Genomic DNA, 20,343 nt, shown 5'->3' on the forward strand with positions numbered 1-20,343 from the left:
TCATTTCATTTCATTCCTCCCCGCTGCCCCTGCTCGCTGCCCCCCCTGCCCGCGCACTCCCCCTCGCGTTGCACTCCCCCTGCCCCCGTCCCCTCGCACCCTGCACCTGTCCCGTGCCCACTCGTTGTCCCCTGCTCGCGCGCTGCCCCCCGCTCTCTCTCCCGCTCGCTGGCTATCCCTTGCTCCCTGCTCACCCGCTCGCTGCCCCCCCTGCTTGCGCGCTGCCCCTCGCGTTGCACTCCCGTTGCCCCTGCAACTTGGCTCGCTCGTGCTCTACCCCCGCTGCCCCAACGCTAACCTAATGCGTAGAGAGAGAAGGAAGGGGGGGGGGGGGGGGGGGGGGGGGGGGGGGGGGGGGGGGGGGGAAGTAGCGTAGAGAGAGAAAGAGAGGAAGAAGTGGCATAGAGAGAGAGAGAGGGAAAAAAACAAAACAAAACAAAAAACCAAAAAAAGGCATAGAGAGAGAAAGAGGGGGGAAAGTCGCGTAGAGAGAGAGAGAGAGAGATGAGTAGCGTAGAGAGAGGTAGAGAGAGAAAGAGAGAGTCTCTGCCCGCGTAGAGAGAGAGAGAGAGAGAGAGAGAGAAAAAAAAACTTGTGCCTCTCTTCTTCACGTGTATCCCTCTCCCTCTCTTGTGACGGCCCTTCGACCATGAGGAAGCAGAATGGCAAAGATGGCCCAATGGAGGATGCAATCCAAAAATGCAAAGAAGAGCTGAACGAGTCCATCAACATGATCACCCGCCACCTCCTAGGTACGATCAACATACTCGACGCGTGCATGGCAGCACAAGAAAGCACGATACATACACTCGAGGATCGTGTGAAGACCCAAGATGAGGAAATCGCACTACTCAAGAAAGAGCTTGCAGAGGTGCGATCACAGAATGTCCTCGAAGAGGGAGAGCTTCAACCCTCAGTAAGTGAAGAGCTTAACACGATTAAGGAACAAGTGCGGGCCATCAAAGAAGGTGGGGAGCAACAAAAAGAAATGACGACCTCGTGGGTAGATGTCATCACAAAGACCCAACAAAAAGCAAAAAAGGCCGAAAATGGATCGAGATTGTCAAGAAAGGGAAAGGCAAGGAAATAACCCCCACACCAACCATCATCAACTTGACACTAGAAGAGGAGCAAAGGATACGTGTGCGGGCCTTACTCGTAAGGATATGTGGCCTCAAAGACCAAGATAATGTGGATGAAGAGGTAAAAGAACTCATGACTCTGGTGGGGGTCAACGAGCATACGCATATGAGGGCCTGGAGAGTGGGTACTAAGAAAAGCGGGAGCAACAGGGAAACCTCGAAGGAAAGGGCACTCATTCTCCACTTCCCCTCCATGGAAGCGAAGAAGGACTTCCTGAAGAAGAGACCGACTCTAAAGAAGATTGGCATCTTTCTTGGAGATGACCTCACCCTCTCGCAGATTGCTCATATGCAAGAAGTAATGCCGCAAATTAGAGCAGCAAGGGAAAAGGGGAAGATTGCTTTTTACAAGGATTGAAAGGTGGTAAAATTGGAGCAACGCCCCGCATGAGAGTGCGAGACCTATGGGACCACACTAAAGATGGCAACCTCGAATTGTAATGGGTCACTCCGCCTTGATGTAGGGGCCTTTGAGGATAGCTTCACGGGGAGAGACATCATTTTCTACTCTGAGACACATCAAGCACCTGGATAATCCATGCCACAGGTGAGCGGATATAGATGGGAGACGGCCTGCAGACAACAGACCAGACAGGAGACCAGATCGGAGCATCGAGGACGGGGCTCAGGGGGAGTGGCAGTTCTATTCAGGAAGGAACTGCAGCCACTGATATATATAGCACGCAAGGATGAACAAGCTAGGTACATGTGGGTGAGGCTCAGGGCAGAGACGGGCAGATACCTCTACATAGCTATTTGTTATTTTCCTCCTAAAACGCCAGTATATGCATCACCTAGAGGACAATCCCCCTTTGCTATTTTGGATAATGATATATGCAAGGATGGTGACATTATAATACAGAGGATTTCAATGCTAGGACTGCCCACCACCAGACAATATTTTAATATACTTTCGAAGAAATGCTTAGGGAGCTCGACGTCACAGAGATGGGTCTATCCAGACTATCACGAGATGAGGAATACACTGACTATGGCAGATACTTGATAGATATGGGAACCGCACACAGATTGGCCATTGTGAATGGCCTACAAAGATTTTCGACAGCTAGAGGTTTTACTTGCTTTCCACACCGACATGGTGCCAGCACAGTGGATTATATTATGGCCCAACCAGGTCTCATTCCATTCTTTCAAAGATTTCATGGTGGGCACTAGGCCAATCGGAGTAGCAGTTGATCATGCTATCGTGTCTTTCACCCTGACCTTTCAGTTCAGCACAGCTCCATTAGGAGAGGTCCCCACACACACACTCGATATACCTTCATGAGGGAGAATGATCTATGTATATCGATGAGATATACAAGGTATGCACCCAAGAGCCGGGACGGCCACTAGATGAACTCACCCAGATACTGATAGAGACACTCCATGATGCAGCATCAGAGGCATACCCCCACAACCAGCCCACACGGAGATTTGGGAGCATGCCCCAGAATAGTTGGTATAATGAGCAATGCAAAGAGACGAGGATCAAATTACATAGGGAAGTGCTCATGGGTATTACCACACATAGACAGTCACGGATTATCTTTCGCCACCTAGTGCGACAAAAGAAAAGGGCCCGTCTATCTCAGCTAGAGCGGGATCTATGTCAACTATTTATAAGTCAGGACTCGGGCAAAGCATGGAGGCTATTCCACGAGCATTCACCACCACCAGCGGTCAACTCCACTGAGACATGGGGGGAATATGCCACATCTCTCTACACAGCATCAGGGCAACCACCTCTGCCGGACCCACTAGAGACATGCCCAAAGACATGTTCTTTCTTTATTGCCGAGAGGGTAAGGAAAGCCATTGACAGGATGAAGACAAGGAGAGCACATGATCATGATGGTCTGGTAGCAGAGCACTTCATCCATGCCAGAGATATGCTTGCAGATCTCTTCGCTATGATGCTTCATCGAGCCATGTATGAAGGCTTCCCGGAGACTTGGAGTTTGTCTACAATTGTGCCTATTTTCAAGTCGGGAGATCCCATGATTCTAGCGAATTATCGCACCATCATGGTTGGTCACACATTAGCTAGGTTGTATGCAGCCGTTCTTGAGCAAGAGCTGAGTAGATGGGTAGAGCAAGAAGGCATAAGAGCACCAGGGCAAGCAGGTTTCAAGAGAGGTTTCTCCACTCTTGAGCAGATTTTGACACTCGGAGCTATTATTGAGGAGGGTAGACACCATGGCAAGAGGATCTACTATAGCTTTGTGGATTTTTGCAAAGCTTTTGATATAGTGCCGAAAGTCAAACTGATACGTAGACTACAGGACATGGGTGTGCCTACAGAGCTCATATGGGGTATTTTGGCTCTATACAAGACAATGATGGGGCAGGTACGCACCACTTAGGAAATGTCTGACATGGTCCACTCCACTATTGGAGTAAAGCAAGGATGCCACCTATCCCTGACTCTTTTTGGGATGTATGTGGATGAGTTTTCGGACTATGTAGAGCGTCAGGGGGACAAGGGGGCTCAACTAGCAGGGACATGGATTCCGCCGTTACTATACGCTGATGATATTGTGCTGATATCTGACTCTCCAGAGGGGATGCAGCGTCATTTGGATGCTCTGCATACATTAGCTCGTGACAGTGGAGTTCATGTATGGGGACCCTCAGTAGACCACCATGGGAGATCTGGCAACACAGATGGATGGAGATGTATGGAGAGGCCTCTGGTCTCTATGATCGCTTGCCCTGGAGTCATCTCGACAACTAGCTCTACAAGGCGATACAGCATGTTGGTACGGACAGATGACAGCATGATTTCAATCATGGTCTCAACATGGATAGATTACCTCCGCTTCTATACTCCCTGGATGCACCCTCCCTGTCTCTCACGCGGACAGAGATCACCAGATTCATACGTCAAGATCTGATTCAGCTAAATATCAGGAGCACATGGATACAGCTGACACAAGAGTTGGGCACAAAGATGGCCTTCTACAGAGAGCATCTTCTCGAACTCACGGAGGACGGCTTTGTAACTAGGCTTGCATACATGGATACACACTTATCTCATGGGATAAGATGTGTTATTGGACAGATACGCACATCCTCACATCAGCTTTAGATCGAGACCGGCCGATTTCGAGGGGTGCCGGCAAGAGCCAAGATATGTCACCTATGTAACTTAGAGCCAGAGACAGAGCTGCACTACACATGTCAATATGCGACATACTATGAGATACATGGCCACTTCCACTGCCTGTTCGGAGAAGGGTTCAGACCTTTTTCTAGAGTCATGAGATACAAGGATCAAAGGTGTCTCGGATTGTTCCTACTAGAGCTGCGTAGACTTAGGGAGAGCTTGATGAGGACATCGGGGGAAAGACAGACTCGGAGACAAATCACAGATTTCTTTACACTAGCCAGAGGAGAGCCAACGGAGCAGTCATTAGAGAAGATCTCAGAGCCTACTCATACTAGAGGTACACTGCTTGACCGAGCCACTGAGCTTGGCAAATCCAAACATCCACGACCTCATGGGGTCTCCCACTACCGGCGAAGGCTGCAACAGAAGATACAGATCACTCTAGCTCGACATGCAAGACGCCCAACCAGAGTACTGACCATGGAGGAAGTCGATGAGATCCAACAACGATCGATGAAAGATTTCATATGAACCCACAACCCCCCCCCCCCCCCCCCCCCAAAAGGATTTTAGTGTCTTCGTGTTAGTTCTTTGTAACTTTGTAATTTCCGTACTCAAACATGGTATCAGATTCACCAATTGTAACTTTTTGGTCTCATAGGTCATTTTGGCCTCTTGAAGACGTCAATATAACATTTCATCTCATCTCTCTCTCTCTCTCTCTCTCTCTCTCTCTCTCTCTCTCTCTCTCTCTCTCTCTCTCTCTCTCTCTCTCTCTCTCTCTCTCTCTCTCTCTCTCTCTCTCTCTCTCTCTCTCTCTTATTTTTGTTTTGTCATTTTGTCATTTTTTTACTATGACTTTGTATCAGATCCACCACATTGTAACGTTCTGGTTTCATAGGTCCCTTTGGCCTTTTGAAGACGTTAAATATAACATTTCATTTCATTTCATTTCTCTCTATCATGGTCGGGGACACATTGGCATGGTTGTATGCATCCATTCTTGACCAGTAGTTGATTAATTGGGCAGGTGAGGGTGTACGCGCAAAGGGCCAGGCCGATTTCAAGAGGGTTCCTCCACTCTTGATCATATTCTGACACTCAGAGCCATCATTGAGGAGGGCAGGTCACACGGTAGATTTATTGTAGCTTTGTGGATTTCTCCAAAGCATTTGACATGGTACCGAGGGCTCATTCGATGCGCAGACTACAGGAGATGGAGGTGCCCATTGTGTTGATTTGGGGGATTATGGCTCTATACAGACCAGTGATGGGACATGTACGCACTCCGAAGGGGATATCTGATTTATTTCACTCCACCATTGGGGTGAAACAAGGTTGCCCATTGCCTCCTACTCTATTTGCTATGTATGTTGATGAGGTGTCTGATTACATTATCACAGAGGGTGATAGAGGTGCCCAGCTAGCAAGGACGTGGATCCCATTGTTGTTATATGTTGATGATATTGTCTTGATCTCTGACTCACCAGAGGGTATGCAGCGACAGTTAGATGCATTACACCTTCTCAGCAAAACCCAGCAAGACAACCTAGCGATTTTCAGCAGAATCAGCCCTGGTGTTAGCAGATCATAGTAACAGGCCTAGTGTTTTTGCAATTGCAGATCAACATCAGCGTTTTGCAGATTCCCCGCGAGAGAACCAGCCATAGCATCAGTTTTCAGCATCTAGACACCGCAGATCAGGTCCCCAAACCTTGCAAATCTCACCTTTTCCCGTAGCAGATTCCTCGCCGCGTGGTCAAATCAGCCAACGTTTCAGTTTCAGCCCGGGCCCCGCTGTCCGTAGATTTCAGCGTCTACGTTTTCAGCCATTGTTGTCACGTTGTCGCCATCGCCGTCCTCGCCGACATAGAGTCAGAATTCAGCAGATAGCAGATTTGCAGATTTCAGCCCCTAGCGTTTTCAGATTTCAGCCCATCTTGTCGCCGTCATCATTGTCGTCGACATCGTCGCCAAGTCCATTGCATCTAGACCATTGTACCAAATTTGTGCAAATAATAGCATAGACCTCTCCCGCGTAGAAGACATACGGAAATGGTTCTCGCATACTTGAAGCCCTACACACCAGATGGAAGACAGCACTACACAGGTCCAAATTTGAGTACTACGGCAAGCACATCAATACACAATATTGGGAGACCTACAAGACTAGGGACACTCAGATGCATATAAAGACACCCATGTCCCACCTGGCAAGACGAGCCATTACTTTGATGCGGACGCGATTACACATGCTCAAGATTGAAACGGGAGGGTGGCTGAATATTAAGGAAAATAGGAGGGCATGCCCACAATGCAAGTTGAACAAAGTGGAAAGCAAGGCTCATGTCACCGTTGAGTGCCCAGCATACGCACACATCCGTGTTGAATTTCCACAACTCTTTCAAGGGAATGTCACCTTTGAGGAGCTTCTCTCTCAGATACACCCCTCCCCGGTAGCTTTAGGCATCTACTTTGCCAAAATATTGGATCATCACACAACACTCACACAAGAAAGCTACTAGCCCACTACCCCCTCTCACATGAGGGGAGCATCTTGTAGACCTTTTGTGGTCCCATGGGTCATTTTGGCCCCCCGAGGACGTAAATACATCATCATCATCAGCTGATAAAGAATTCTTCCTACAACTTTAAAGAATTCTCTCTCACTGTGCTGAGGGCGAGGGCGAGCAACCTAAAGAACGAGCAGCTGGACGAGGGCAAGGGCGAGCAACTGGACGAGGGCGAGGGCGAGGGCGAGCAGCCTGAGGCGAGAGCGTGGACGAGGGCGAGCAGCTGGACCAGGGCGAGCAGCCTAAGGGTGAGCAGACTGACGAGGGCGAGCATTATGTGGCGAGCAGGCTGACGAGGACGAGATGTCTGAGGGGAGGAGACTCAGGCGAAGGCGAGCACGCTGAGTCAAACCCTCTCGCGCTGCCTTGCTGGACGAAGGACGAGCTTGTCGCGCTGCCAACTTGCTGGTCGAAGGACGAGGGACGAGCTCTCTCTCTCTGCTGGACGAGGACGAGGGACGAGGGCGAGCTGCTGGACGAAGGCGGGGCGAGCTGCTGGACCTGGTCGAGGGCGAACAGGTGGACCTGGTCGAGCTGTTGGTTCTGTGTCAAGACGGCGAGCAGCTTGCCAAGGGCGAGGACGAGGACGAGGACGAGGGCCCTAACCTCTGAAGGACGAGGGCGAGCTGTGCCAAGGGCGAGAGCTAGCTGCCTACCAAGGGAGAGGGCTAGAGGAGCCAAGGGCGACCAGACGAGACCAGTGCCAAGGCGAGGACGAGAGCAATCAAGTCAGCGAGGACTAGGGCTAGGACTTGGTGACGAGGGCAAGGCCAACCAGGGCGGAGGCCAGACCTCAGCTGGTGAGAGCCTTGACTCAGTGCTCGCTTTGTTCTCTCTCGGATGGACCAACCAGTCGAGGATGGTGAAGCAAGCAGCTTCTTCACGCCACAATAAGCATACTCTTGCCAAGCTCATTGCGGGCAGGGAAAACCGTCAGAATCCAAGATGATTTAATGATGGAGAGGGTTCAAGTGATGATTAAATCTGAGCTCAACTTTATGAGAGATGACATCAGAAAAGAGATGTACGCAAGCGCAGAGAGTTATAAGAATTCTATGTATGCAGATATGAGGAAAGAATTCGATAAAGCGATGCTAGATAAGCATGATGAGATGTATCTATCTGTGAAAGGGGAGATGCAGGCTCTAATGCGGGCAAAAGTGAATGTAATGGAATGTATTATGAAGAAAAAGTTGGATGATGCAATTGCAAGCTTTGAATCTTGGAAAACCAATGTGGAAAAGTGAATGAAGGAAAAAGATGCAGTGATTGAAGAACTTAAAGGGAAACTTGCAGCGTGCAAAATTATGCCCAAAACGGAAGGGGGAAATCAGCCCTCGATGTTAAAGGAGCTCGAAGATATTAAGGAGCAAGTGAAAACTCTGCACGAAGGGGAAGAACTAAACTCGAAAGAGGCTTCCTCATGGGCGGAGCGCCTTTCTAAAACACAGGATAAAGACGAAGCAGAAAAATGGATTGAAGGTGCAAAGAAAGGAAAGGCCCGGATGCCAGAAGCCGCACAGACTTCTACCATCATCAATATGACCATTGAGGAGGAACCGAAGAGGAGGACTAGAGCCCTCCATGTGCGTATTATTGGTATCAAAGACACCGAAAATGTAGAAGACGAAGTGAAGGAACTCTTGCAGCGCATGGGCATCCCGGAACCTATGCACACAAGTGCTTGGAGAGTAGGAAAGAAGGGAGTGGATGAGAAGGGAAATGTCAAAGAGAAAGCACTTATTTTGCGTTTCCCGACTTTGGAAACAAGGAAGGAATTCCTGAAGAAGAGACTAGAACTTAAGAAAACTGGAATATTTATGGGGGATGACCTTACTTTAGCACAAATAGCACATATGCAAGAGTTGATGCCAGAGATCAAGGCAGCAAGGGAGAAGGGAAAAATTGCCTTTTACAGAGGAGGGAAAGTAGTGGTTTTGGAAAAACGCACAGCATGACGGTGCGAGACATATGGGACCACACTCCGGATGGCGCCATGGAATTGTAATGGATCATATAGGCTAGATGTGGGTGCCTTTGAAGATAGCTTCAGAGATAGAGACATTGTCTTTTACTCGGAGACACATCCAAAATCTGGACAGTTGATGCCAAAGGTGACTGGCTATTTATGGGAGACAGATTGTCGGCCAGACGCTAGATCCCAGCATGGAAGTCGAGGTTCAGGAGGGGTAGCAGTCTTATTCAAGGAAGAGTTGCAGCCGCTATTACAGATTGTCCGGAGAGATGACCAGGCGAGATACATGTGGGTGAGACTGAGAGTTGAGACAGGTAGATTCTTATACATTGCTATATGTTACTTTCCCCCTAGCACATCAGTCTATACCTCACCTAGAGGGCAATCCCCTTTCTCTATACTTGATGATGATATATGGGAGTTCTCTAGAGATGGAGATATCATTCTCTTGGGAGACTTTAATGCCACGACGGCCAACTCCCAAACGGTATTTTATGATACCTCGGCGGAGATGCTTAGAGAGATGGATATATCGGAGATGGGACTTGACAGACACTCACAGGATAAAGAGCACACAGAGTATGGGAGATATCTCATGGAGATGACAACTACGCATGGTCTGGCCATACTTAATGGTCTAGAGACTTTTCCTTCATCTGGGGGATTCACATGCTTTCCACACACACATGGGGCCAGTACAGTGGACTATGTCATGACTTCACCGAGCTTCATTTCTCATATTCAAGATCTCAGTGTGGGCCCTAGGCCTGTTGGAGTAGCAGTGGACCATGCTCTCCTGACTTTTTCAGTCTCTTTCCAGTACAGTGTCTCTCAGACACCACGGAGGATTGCACACACACGGTATACTTTTACACCAGAGACGGATTCAGTTTATGTGGAAGAGATTTACAGACAGATGGGGGGAGCCGAGCCTGTATATACAGTGGAGGAGATCACCACTTTATTGACGGAGATCTTGCATGGGGCAGCAGCAGAGGCATACCCACACACTCAACCAGATCAAAGAAGACGTTCTGGGAACATGCCTAAGAATAGTTGGTATGATGAGGAGTGCAGAGAGATGAGAGTTCAGATTCAGAGTGAGCTTATACTTGGAGTCATTACATATAGACAGTCTCGGATTGCCCTTCGGCGTTTAGTGCGACGGAAGAAGTGGGCCTTTTTAGCCTAGATGGAACGTGATTTGTATCAGCTCTTTTTGAGCCGAGATTCAGGTGAGGCCTGGTGTCTCTTCCATGAGCACTCACCTCCTCCAGTGATTACCTCTCCCGAGATTTGGGGTCAATATGCAGCATCATTATATACAGTACCTGGGCAACCACCATTACCAGACCCTCTAGAGCCATGTCCAGCCACTAGTACCTTCTTTACCACTCAGATGGTGAAGAACGCCATTGACAGGATGAGGACTAGGAGAGCATATGATCATGATGGTTTGGTGGCAGAGCACTTGATACATGCTAGAGATTTACTGTCGAAGGTTCTTGCGCGGTTGTTTAACCGTGTCATGTGTGAGGGACTACCCGAGTCCTGGAGATTATCTACTATTGTACCTCTTTTGAAGGCAGGGACCCCACGGTACCAGGGAACTACAGTACTATTATGATAGGGCACGCATTGGCACGGTTGTATGCATCCATTCTTGAACAGCAACTGAGTAAATGGGCAGAAAATGAGGGCATACGAGTAGCAGGACAGGCTGGGTTCAGGAGGGGTTTCTCCACTTTGGACCATATTCTTACACTCAGAGCCATTATTGAGGAGGGTCGGGCACATGGGAGACGGATGTATTGTTGCTTTGTGGACTTCCGCAAGGCATTTGACACAGTGCCGAGGGCCAGATTGATGCACAGGCTACTGAAGTTGGGAGTACCCACAGAGATCATATGGGGGATCATGGCTTTATACGGCTCAGTGACTAGCCAGGTACGCACTCCTGAGGGGATTTCTGACATTGTTCATTCCACTATTGGAGTGAAACAGGGGTGTCCTTTGTCCCCTACACTTTTTGGTATATATGTAGATGAGGTCTCTAACTACATTGACAGAGAGGGTGACAGAGGCGCTCAGCTGGCAGGGACATGGATCCCTTTATTATTATATGCTGATGATATTGTGTTAATGTCAGAGTCGCCAAAGGGCATGCAAAGACATTTGGATGCATTGCACAACTTTGCAGAGGATAGTGGATTGTCTGTGAACCTTGGTAAAACCAAGGTTATGGTGTTTAACACCACACCACAGTGGGTCAAGAGATCGGCACCTACACTCGTATATGGCCAAGACACTGTGGAGTACACAGATGAATATACATATCTCGGGGTGGTATTCACGCGACCGAGGTTTACCCTAAGGAGAGCAGCAGAGACTAGACTATCCAGAGCCTATGCGGCATTAGGAGGGCTAGAGAGGATGTGTTCGCAGGTTCAGTTTCAAGAACCACAAACAAAACTATGGCTCTTTGATACTTTGGTTGCTTCAGCTATGCTTTATGGGGTCCAAGTTTGGGGACCATCTGTGAATCATGAAAGTTGGAGGAACATGGAGAGACCCTTGGTATTTATGATATCCCGGATGATTAGAGCCAAGGCCTCTGTACCACATGCGATTATTCGAGCGGAGGTAGCCGCCCCTCCTATAGAGATTGAGGCTCTTACCAGATCAGTGTCCTTTATGCACAGTCTATGGGATACACATAGAGGCAGATATACTAGACTGGCTCTTGAGTCCTCTAGACAGTTAGCGATGCAGGGAGATGCATCATGTTGGTATGCACAGATGACCTCATGGTTTCAGAGACATGGTTTCAACATGGATAGATTGCCTCCTTTTCAGTATTCCCTGGACGCACCCTCCTTGCCAGTCACACGGACGGAGATCACTAGACTCATTCGTCAGGATCTTATACAGTTGGACACCAGGAGGACATGGGTAGAGCCGATACAGGAGTTGGGCACGAAGATGGTTTTCTACAAAGAGCACCTTCTCCAACTTTCAGGGGATGGGTTTGTGACTCGTCCGAACTACATGGACACTCATTTATCTCATGGTCTGCGATGTGCTATTGGTCAGATTCACACATCCTCACACCAGCTCGAGATTGAGACGGGTAGATTCAGAGGGATACCACCAAAGTCTAGGATATGTCAACTATGCAGTAGAGAGCCAGAGACAGAGCTACACTACATATGCCACTGCACTGTGTATTATGAGATACGAGGGCGCTTCCATTGCTTATTCAGGGAGGGTTTTGGACCCCTAGATAGAGTCATGAGGTATCAGGACCAGAGATGCCTTGGCTTATATCTACTTGAGCTACACCGACATAGAGACAGTCTGTTGGGGAGACATGGAGTACGACAGTCGCAGAGACAAATCACACATTTCTTTGGATCGAGGGAGCCAAGAGACCAACCACCAGCACAGGGTTGTACCCGCATTCACACCAGAGGCACCCTCATTGACAGGGCGATTGAGCTCGGGAGATCTAGACGACCAAGACCGAGACACAGGAGCACACTACATCGATGGAGACTCCAGCAGAGGATCAGAGGCATTCTAGCACGACACCCGGATTGTCATTGAGGGCCTATTCTACATTTTCACATTTCACATTTCACACTTCATTTCAGTTTTCATTTTTACTTTCAGTACTTTTTGTACTTGTACTTCAGACATTATATTAGATTCACCACTTTGTATCTGATGGTCTCATAGGCTTTTTGAAGACGTTAATATATCATTTCATTTCTTTCTCTCTCTCTCTCTCTCTCTCTCTCTCTCTCTCTCTCTCTCTCTCTCTCTCTCTCTCTCTCTCTCTCTCTCTCTCTTTTATATATATATATATATATACACACACTAAACGGCCTACAGTGACCAATCTCAACAACGGATGATTTCACTTGTTTTTTTCCTAGACATGGGGCCCGCATAGTTGATTATTTCTTCTATTCAAGACTTTAGAGTCGAACCTAGGCTTGTTGGACAACAGACGCATACCCACACACTCAACCAAATCATAGACAACGGTCTGGGAGCATGCCCCAAAAAAATTGGCGTAATGAATGTAGAGAGACAAGCGTAAGACTTCAGAGGGAGGTACTCTTGGGGGTAACCACTTACAGTCAGTCACGGACTAGTTGCCAGCACTTGGTGCAATGGAAGACAAGGACCTACCTTGCTCCGCTAGAGCGGGACTTATATTTTTTATGTCACAACTCAGGTATGGAGAATTTTTCATGAGCACTCTCCACCCCTAGCCATTACTTCCACTGAGACTTGGGGGTCAGTAAGCAACATCTCTTTATACAATTTTGGGTCAGCCACCTTTACAAGACTCAAGAGCCATCCCCATAGACATACATTTTCCTTATTGCCAAGATGGTAGAAAAGCTATTGACAAAATGAGGAGTAGGAGAGCATATGACCATGATGGCATGCTGGCAGAACACTATATAAATGCCAGAGACATGCTTGTAGATCTGTTAGACGTGATGTTCAACCACACCATGTGTGAGGGTCTCTTGGAGATTTGGAATATGTCCACTATTGTGCCTATCTTCGAGGCAAGAAATCCTATGGAGCCTAGGAACTATCCCACTATCATGATTGACAAACGTTGGCTAGGCTGTATGCATCTTTTCTTGAGCAGCCATTGAGTAGATGACCAAAGAGAGGAGGCATACGAGCACCAAGACAAGAAGGTTTTAAGAGGCTTTGGACCATAAATTGACACTCAGAGCTATTATTGGGGAGGGCAAATCACATGGAAGGAGAATTTATTATAGCTTTGTGGATTTTTGCAAAGCTTTCCATACAGTTCCCAAAGCCAGATTGATGGGTAGACTACACAATATGGGGTGCCCAGAGAGCTTATATGAGGTCATAGCTTTATATAGGAGAGTTGTAGGGCAGGTTTGCAATCTCGAGGGGACATCCGAGTTGGTCCACTACACTACTGGGGTGAAATGAGGTTGCACACTCTCCCCAACTCTTTTTGGTATGTATGTGGATGGGGTTTCAGATTACATAGAGAGGGAGGGTGATAGAGAAGCAGAGTTGACAAGGACATGGATTCCATTGTCGCTATATGTTGATGACATTGTGTTAATTTCCGACTCCCCAGAGAGAATGCAACACTTCAATGCCCTGCACATTTTTTCTCAAGATAGTGGCTTGTCTGTGAACTTTGGACCACGATCATGGTGTTTAACAGCCCACCAAAGTGGGTCAAGAGGTCGGGACCCACCTTAACATATGGTCACGAGACGATGGAGTATACAAATGCATAAACTTATCTTGGGGTGGTATTTAGAGGCCCATTGTTCTTCTTGAAGAGAGTAGTAGAGACTTGAGAGGATGAGCTCACACGTTCAGTTCCAAGAACCTCTCTTTGGCTTTTTGATCCTTTGGTGACCTCATCTATGCTTTATGGAGTGCAAATATGGGGACCTTTTTTATCTCGTAGCACTGAGGGATGGAGATATATGGAAAGGACATTGGTCTTTATGGTATCTCGATGATCAAAGCCAAAGCTTAAGTACCACATGAGATTATTCGCACAGAGCTAGCTATCCCCCTATTGGTGGTAGAGGCAATTACTAGATAAGTCTCCTTTATACACAGTAACTGGGACTGCCCCAAAGACAGATATGTCTGACAAGCCTCGGAGTACTCCCATTAGCTAGCATCACAAGGAGATACATCTTGCCAGTGAACAAATGAGACCTTGGTTTCAATTGCATGGTTTCAATATGGACATGGTTTCTAGTACTCATTGGATGCACCTTCCATGTCTTTCACGTGGATGAAGACCACTATGCTCATTAGACAGGACTTGATTTGGTTAGACACCAAATTAACATGGATACAACCGACCCATGATTTGAGTACAAAGATGGCTTTCTACAACGAGCATCTTCTCCAACTTACGAAGGATGCTTTTGTGACCAGACTAGCTACATGCACACCCATTTATCGCATGGGATACGATGTGCTATTGGTGAGATGCGCACATCTTCATATCAGCTTGAGATTGAGACTCTCATATTCAAAGGAGTACCAACAGAGGCTAATACGTGTCAATTATGTCATATGGAACCAAAAACAAAGCTGAACATTATATATGCCATTGTCTAGCATACTACAAGATACAAGGCCACTTTCACTGTCTTTTCAGAGAGGGTTTTGGACCATTGTCTAGAGTTATGAGATACCAAGATCACATGACACAGATGCCTTAGTTTGTATCTTTTAGAGCTACACAAACACAGAGGGTCTACTGAGGATATCAGGTAGAGTGAGACACTCTCAAAGACAGATCATAGACTTCTTCATACTAGCTACTATGCATTCAGAGGAGAAGCCACCATAGCAGATTTCCTAGTCCACCTATACTAGAGATACATTGATTGACTGAGCCCTTGAGCTCGAGAGATCCAGATGCCCACGACTATGAGGAGTATCACGACATCAACAAAGACTACTGCAAAAGATCAAGACTACTCTACTACAACACAGGAGACTCCCAATCGGAGTAACCATGGAGGACATTGACGAGATTTGACGACGACCAATGCTGGACATTTTAGGACACCAACGATGATGATGATGATGTTTTTTACCCTCCTTATTCCTCACAAGATTGTATATTTGCTTTTTGCTAGAGAGCTTCTAGTGACTCCATGTGGCATGCATGCCAGACCTGGACGACCAATGCTGGACATTTTAGGACACCGACGATGATGATGATGATCATGTTTTTTACCCTCCTTATTCCTCACAAGATTGTATATTTGTTTTTTGCTAGAGAGCTTCTAGTGACTCCATGTGGCATGCATGCCAGACCTCTGTGTGTGTGTGTGTGTGAGAGAGAGAGAGAGAGAGAGAGAGAGAGAGAGAGAGAGAGAGAGAGATTTTATTAGCATTCTTGGAGGTCAAATATGACCTATGGGACCAAAGACACATCTGATGTACTTTGTGAAGTTGATAAGTGATTCTCGATGGTCCAGGATTGTGGTGATGAGAATCACAATGGAGAGTCCACATTGTGGCTCGGAGAGGAAAGTGGGTAGGTCTAATAAGATTAAGTCATGGCTGAAAACGTGAATAAAGCGAGTTTGATTGTGAGCAAAAGCTGAGCACTCTAGTAGGGTGTAAGTTTGGATCTAAGCAAAAGTTGAGCACTCTAGTAGGGTATGGTACTTAAGACTCTCGACCTTGCAGTGAGCATAATGTGCATAGTCGATGCGACTCTTCTCTATTGCCCCTGCGCCTTGTCTCGCAATGAAGGGAGTGGGAGCTAAGCCAAATGGTTGCTATAGTGTGTATTGCCAACAAATGCCAACAAGGGGATAAGCTCAAGCATATAAGGGTGAGTACGATTTTCTCTTTTGGTGAGGAATATGATTTTGTAGTTGGGGAAAATTTAAATGGTGTAATGTATGAAGCGTCAAGTTGTAATATATTGCCGTTGTGAAAAGCTTCACTCACTTGGGAGTCTATTGAAGCATCATCATGTAGCAAGTGTAATGCATCCCATCTCCCAAACCACTTCTTTATGTCTTGCATCCATCCCGTGCTCAAGATGTTGCTTTTATATGTCTTTTTAACTTTTTTTCTTGCTTCCCATGCAATTCTAGGAAGTAGAGAGGAGGGGTTTTCAACTTTTCATGCACGTTTATGATGTGTACTCCACAACCCTTTCCATGCCCATAACTTCAATCGGAAGAGATCTCAACTCAAGAAGTAGGAGCATACATGGTGTTTGTGTCTTACCTTGGAGAAAGTTTGTAAGAAACGTTTTTGGACATTCTCAAAGTCTTTCCAAGTAGACTTTGAGATGCCCCCACCCCCCACACTACAACTCCATAAAGAAGTAGTGGTGTCACCAATGTGTCAAAGAGATACTCCTTAGGAACCCAACATTTGACATTCCCCGTACTACACATTCTCTCAAATGCACTATATGCTCTCTTCTTAGGTTCCAAATGACACAGCACATTCATGCCACTTATGATTGGCCGGAATACCAAGGCCAAGGTACTTAAAGCTCTCAACAACTTCAAGTGTCTCTTATGTCACTTGTGATTGGCCGGAATCCCAAGGCCAAGGTACTTAAAGCTCTCAACAACTTCAAGTGTCTACAATGTATGGCTGCTACTTATGGTTGGTCTTTACCGCAAGCATAGACTTTGTTTTCACATTCAACCCACTATGCCAGCAAAAGCTCTCAAGGACAACCATAAGCTTTTGAGCATCCTCTAAAGTGTGTGATAGAAGCACTACATCAACCGTCATTGGGCAACCTCCAGTCCCGGAGCAACTGGAGTCTCGAGCCATGACCTACCATCTCCACTTTCTTCAGCATAACACGAGCCATACACCGACTATAATACCGCGGATTTGGTGAGCACAAAGCACTACACATGAGCACCTAATTTACACAGTTGACGCCTTAGTCCCGTTGATTCCACACATCTTCAACAAGGCTATGGTGCAAGGCTTCCCAAAGGAGTGGATTAGACACACTACTCTACCTATCCACAAGTCCGAAGACACCCTGGACCCAGGGAATTATAGAACCATCATGATTGATGGGCCAAGTTAATGAAGCAGTACTTGAGGCACATCTCAACTCATAAGCAGAGAGAGAGGGACACAGAGCCCGTGGCCAAGCAGGTTTCAAACAAGCCTTCTCTACTATAGATCACATCTTCGTTATGTTTTGCATCATTGAGGGAGCAAAAGCGCGGACCCAAGTTTTTTTGTATATATAAGTGACCTTAGGGCTCACTTATATATGCAAAAGAATAGTCACTTCTCAAGCATAAGTCGGTACCCGCAATACAAGACCAAGTAGTACCATGTCTGAATGTTTTACCCTCCAACTTTTTTCACTCATCAACAAGCCTGGCATCTTCTCAAGTACCTTGCAGATTTCAGCCTCTTCACCCTTAGCATCTCTAGCATTTTCAGCCATAGAATCGTCACCAATTTGCAGATCCAAGCCAGATCAGCCCTGGCAATTTCAGTTTCCAGCCCTTGGCCTTGAAAATCCAAGCTTTCTACCGCAAGATTCCATTAGCATCTCAGCATCTAGATCCATTGTATCAGCATATGGGCAATCTAAAGCAAATACCTCTCTAGCAATAGATAGGGAGGTCCTTGGAGGGGGGTTTCAGATCCCATCCGGTGTTAGTCTTCTTTCTCTCTCTATCGCTCACAGAACCTTCACTCACAGTATCTCCCTTGAGTCTTCTCTCCCTAGCCTTTTGCACATCTTCTCATGAAATAAAAGAAACCTTCAATATGCACTGAGCACTCATCCTGAGTTATCACCTTACATCACTTCCATTCAGCACTCATCTTGAATTATCACATTACATAAGTCATACCATCTCTCATCTCCAGCCAAGTACACACCAAGGATCTCATGAGGAGACCAGCCCACATTGTGCATTGAGGGACATCGTCAATGGTATATCCACGATATGGATCTTTGGATGCAAATGTTCGTTGGTGGCAGATTTTCAGATACATACTTATTTGATATAAGAAATGCTTCCAAGGCTCATTCCCAACAAAGGACTTCTAACATTGAGCTTGGAGAGCAAGGAACTACTCCACATCTCCTACTCAATGATACCCAAGCCCTCATTCCTCGGCACAATGATGGTGTACCATGCTACTCACGCACGAGTTTCTCAAGAACAATCAGAGCCCCCCAATGAGACTATGCACCAAGCGGCACAGCTGGGGTAAAACCCTGAATGCAATATTCCACAAGTAGTATACCGACGGTTGCAAGAAGCACGTGGTGCACAATTATAGGTCTGCCAGCACGACAGATCAATGCATTGAAGAACAATGATAGAGCTTTCTCCAAATGGGTTGCAGAATTGGCTCAATCTACTGTTGTGACCAACAATGTCAATGCCCATCTGAAATCCCAAGTAACAAGTCTAACCTATTTGTGTTCTAGGGAAGGATTGTGCGTGTGTCAGAGAGATAATTTGTTTTGTGTACCTCACCCTTTGTGTGTTTTGAGGGGAGGCAGTTTGTGTGAGTGCTACTTATCATTATCAACCTATTGTGCAACAAAACCCACACGGGGAAGGTTGTTGAGGTGCGGGGTTTGTTGCACTGCGAGAACTCCCCCTATCCAAAGTGTCAATCATGTAAGTATTACCCATGTGAAACCATGTGATAAGCCGTGTGTGCCATGTGATGCCCTATAGGCCATGTGAAGGGTCATGGGCTAAGTTAGCAACTTGTTCTTTTGGAGAGTGTCGAATGTCTTTTAGAGATGTGTAAAGATCACCTGAGCTACCCACATAAAACGACTATTTGTACTCAAAAGATAATCTAATGCAATCACTATGTTCATCTCCACTATCCACCTTAGCCTTTCATGAGCAGGAGCTAGCCAAGCAAAGCCATCCGAAAATCCCCTATGGTGGTATTCTACACACACCAAAAAGAACCATAACACTTGTGTCAATTGATGGCACTGCCACTTGCCAAACGAAAAAGTGAAATATCTGCATGCAAACTATCAAGAGCATGTGTATCATAAAGTGAAAACAACAAGGTTTCATTTGATACTCTTGTTCCAAGAGGTCTGGCCCCTTAGCACAAGCATACAAAGGCCTCAAATCTGTGCAAACTTTCCCTGTAGATGGCCTTGGCAAAAAAGAGGAATAGATACACAGTGAGAAGGCAGCCCTGTCGCATTAATCGAGACAAGCCACAGCATCAGCCTATAAATCCACCAACAACAACCGCACTAGAGGCCGATCTGTAGAGTCATGCAGCATGCTTCATCAACAATCCACCATTCCGGAAATCCCGTCCTCTACTGCTCTCTCACTGCCCTTAGTGATATGCAACCCACCTACAAGACCGTAGGATGGCAATGCATCCCTAACCATTTGCAGCTCTAGCACTGAATTTTGTAGGAAAAATACTGAATCATGTGCATCAGCTTCAAACATGAAACTTCAAACCATCAGACATGGAAAGGCCCTGTAAGCTACCTATGTCTTCATTCAACTACAAAGGATAAAACAACAGCATAAAGCAGTGCACTCAACAAATCGAACTCCGAAAGCTCTAAACGACAATGCCTTGAGTTTTTCCACCTTCATAAAGCCAATAAATGCTATCATGATGTTTAGGTCTAAAACCCAGCCTTTCCATAACCACCGCGATAAAATTCAATGAAAAGTGATTGTATCAAACACCCCAGAAATATCAACTTGCATTTTCAAGACATCTTGATTGGTATACTTTGCATCTTTAATTTATATGTATACATTGGAGCAATGTTATCAAGGTCTAGGTAAATACGCATGCCCACATTTATCCACACACACACACACACGTACCCAAGTCCCACACTCACCCTAAAACGTGAGCTAGAAAGGCACCACAATACATAAACAAAAGCAAACCAAAGAAATTAGGCATAAACCCCAAATGGGGTAACAAAATTAGGCATAAACCCCAAATGGGGTAACA

General features: G+C 46.6%; 1 protein-coding gene across 2 annotated transcripts in view; it reads right to left on the reverse strand.

The window, feature by feature from the left end:
* Positions 1–20,343, reverse strand: part of LOC147425615 (kinesin-like protein KIN-7E, chloroplastic) — a 40,211-nt gene that overhangs the window by 11,288 nt on the left and 8,580 nt on the right. The window lies entirely within an intron of this gene.

Source organism: Adiantum capillus-veneris, chromosome 25, assembly GCF_014529385.1.
Source record: "Adiantum capillus-veneris isolate H3 chromosome 25, ASM1452938v2, whole genome shotgun sequence".
Lineage (NCBI taxonomy): Eukaryota > Viridiplantae > Streptophyta > Polypodiopsida > Polypodiales > Pteridaceae > Adiantum > Adiantum capillus-veneris.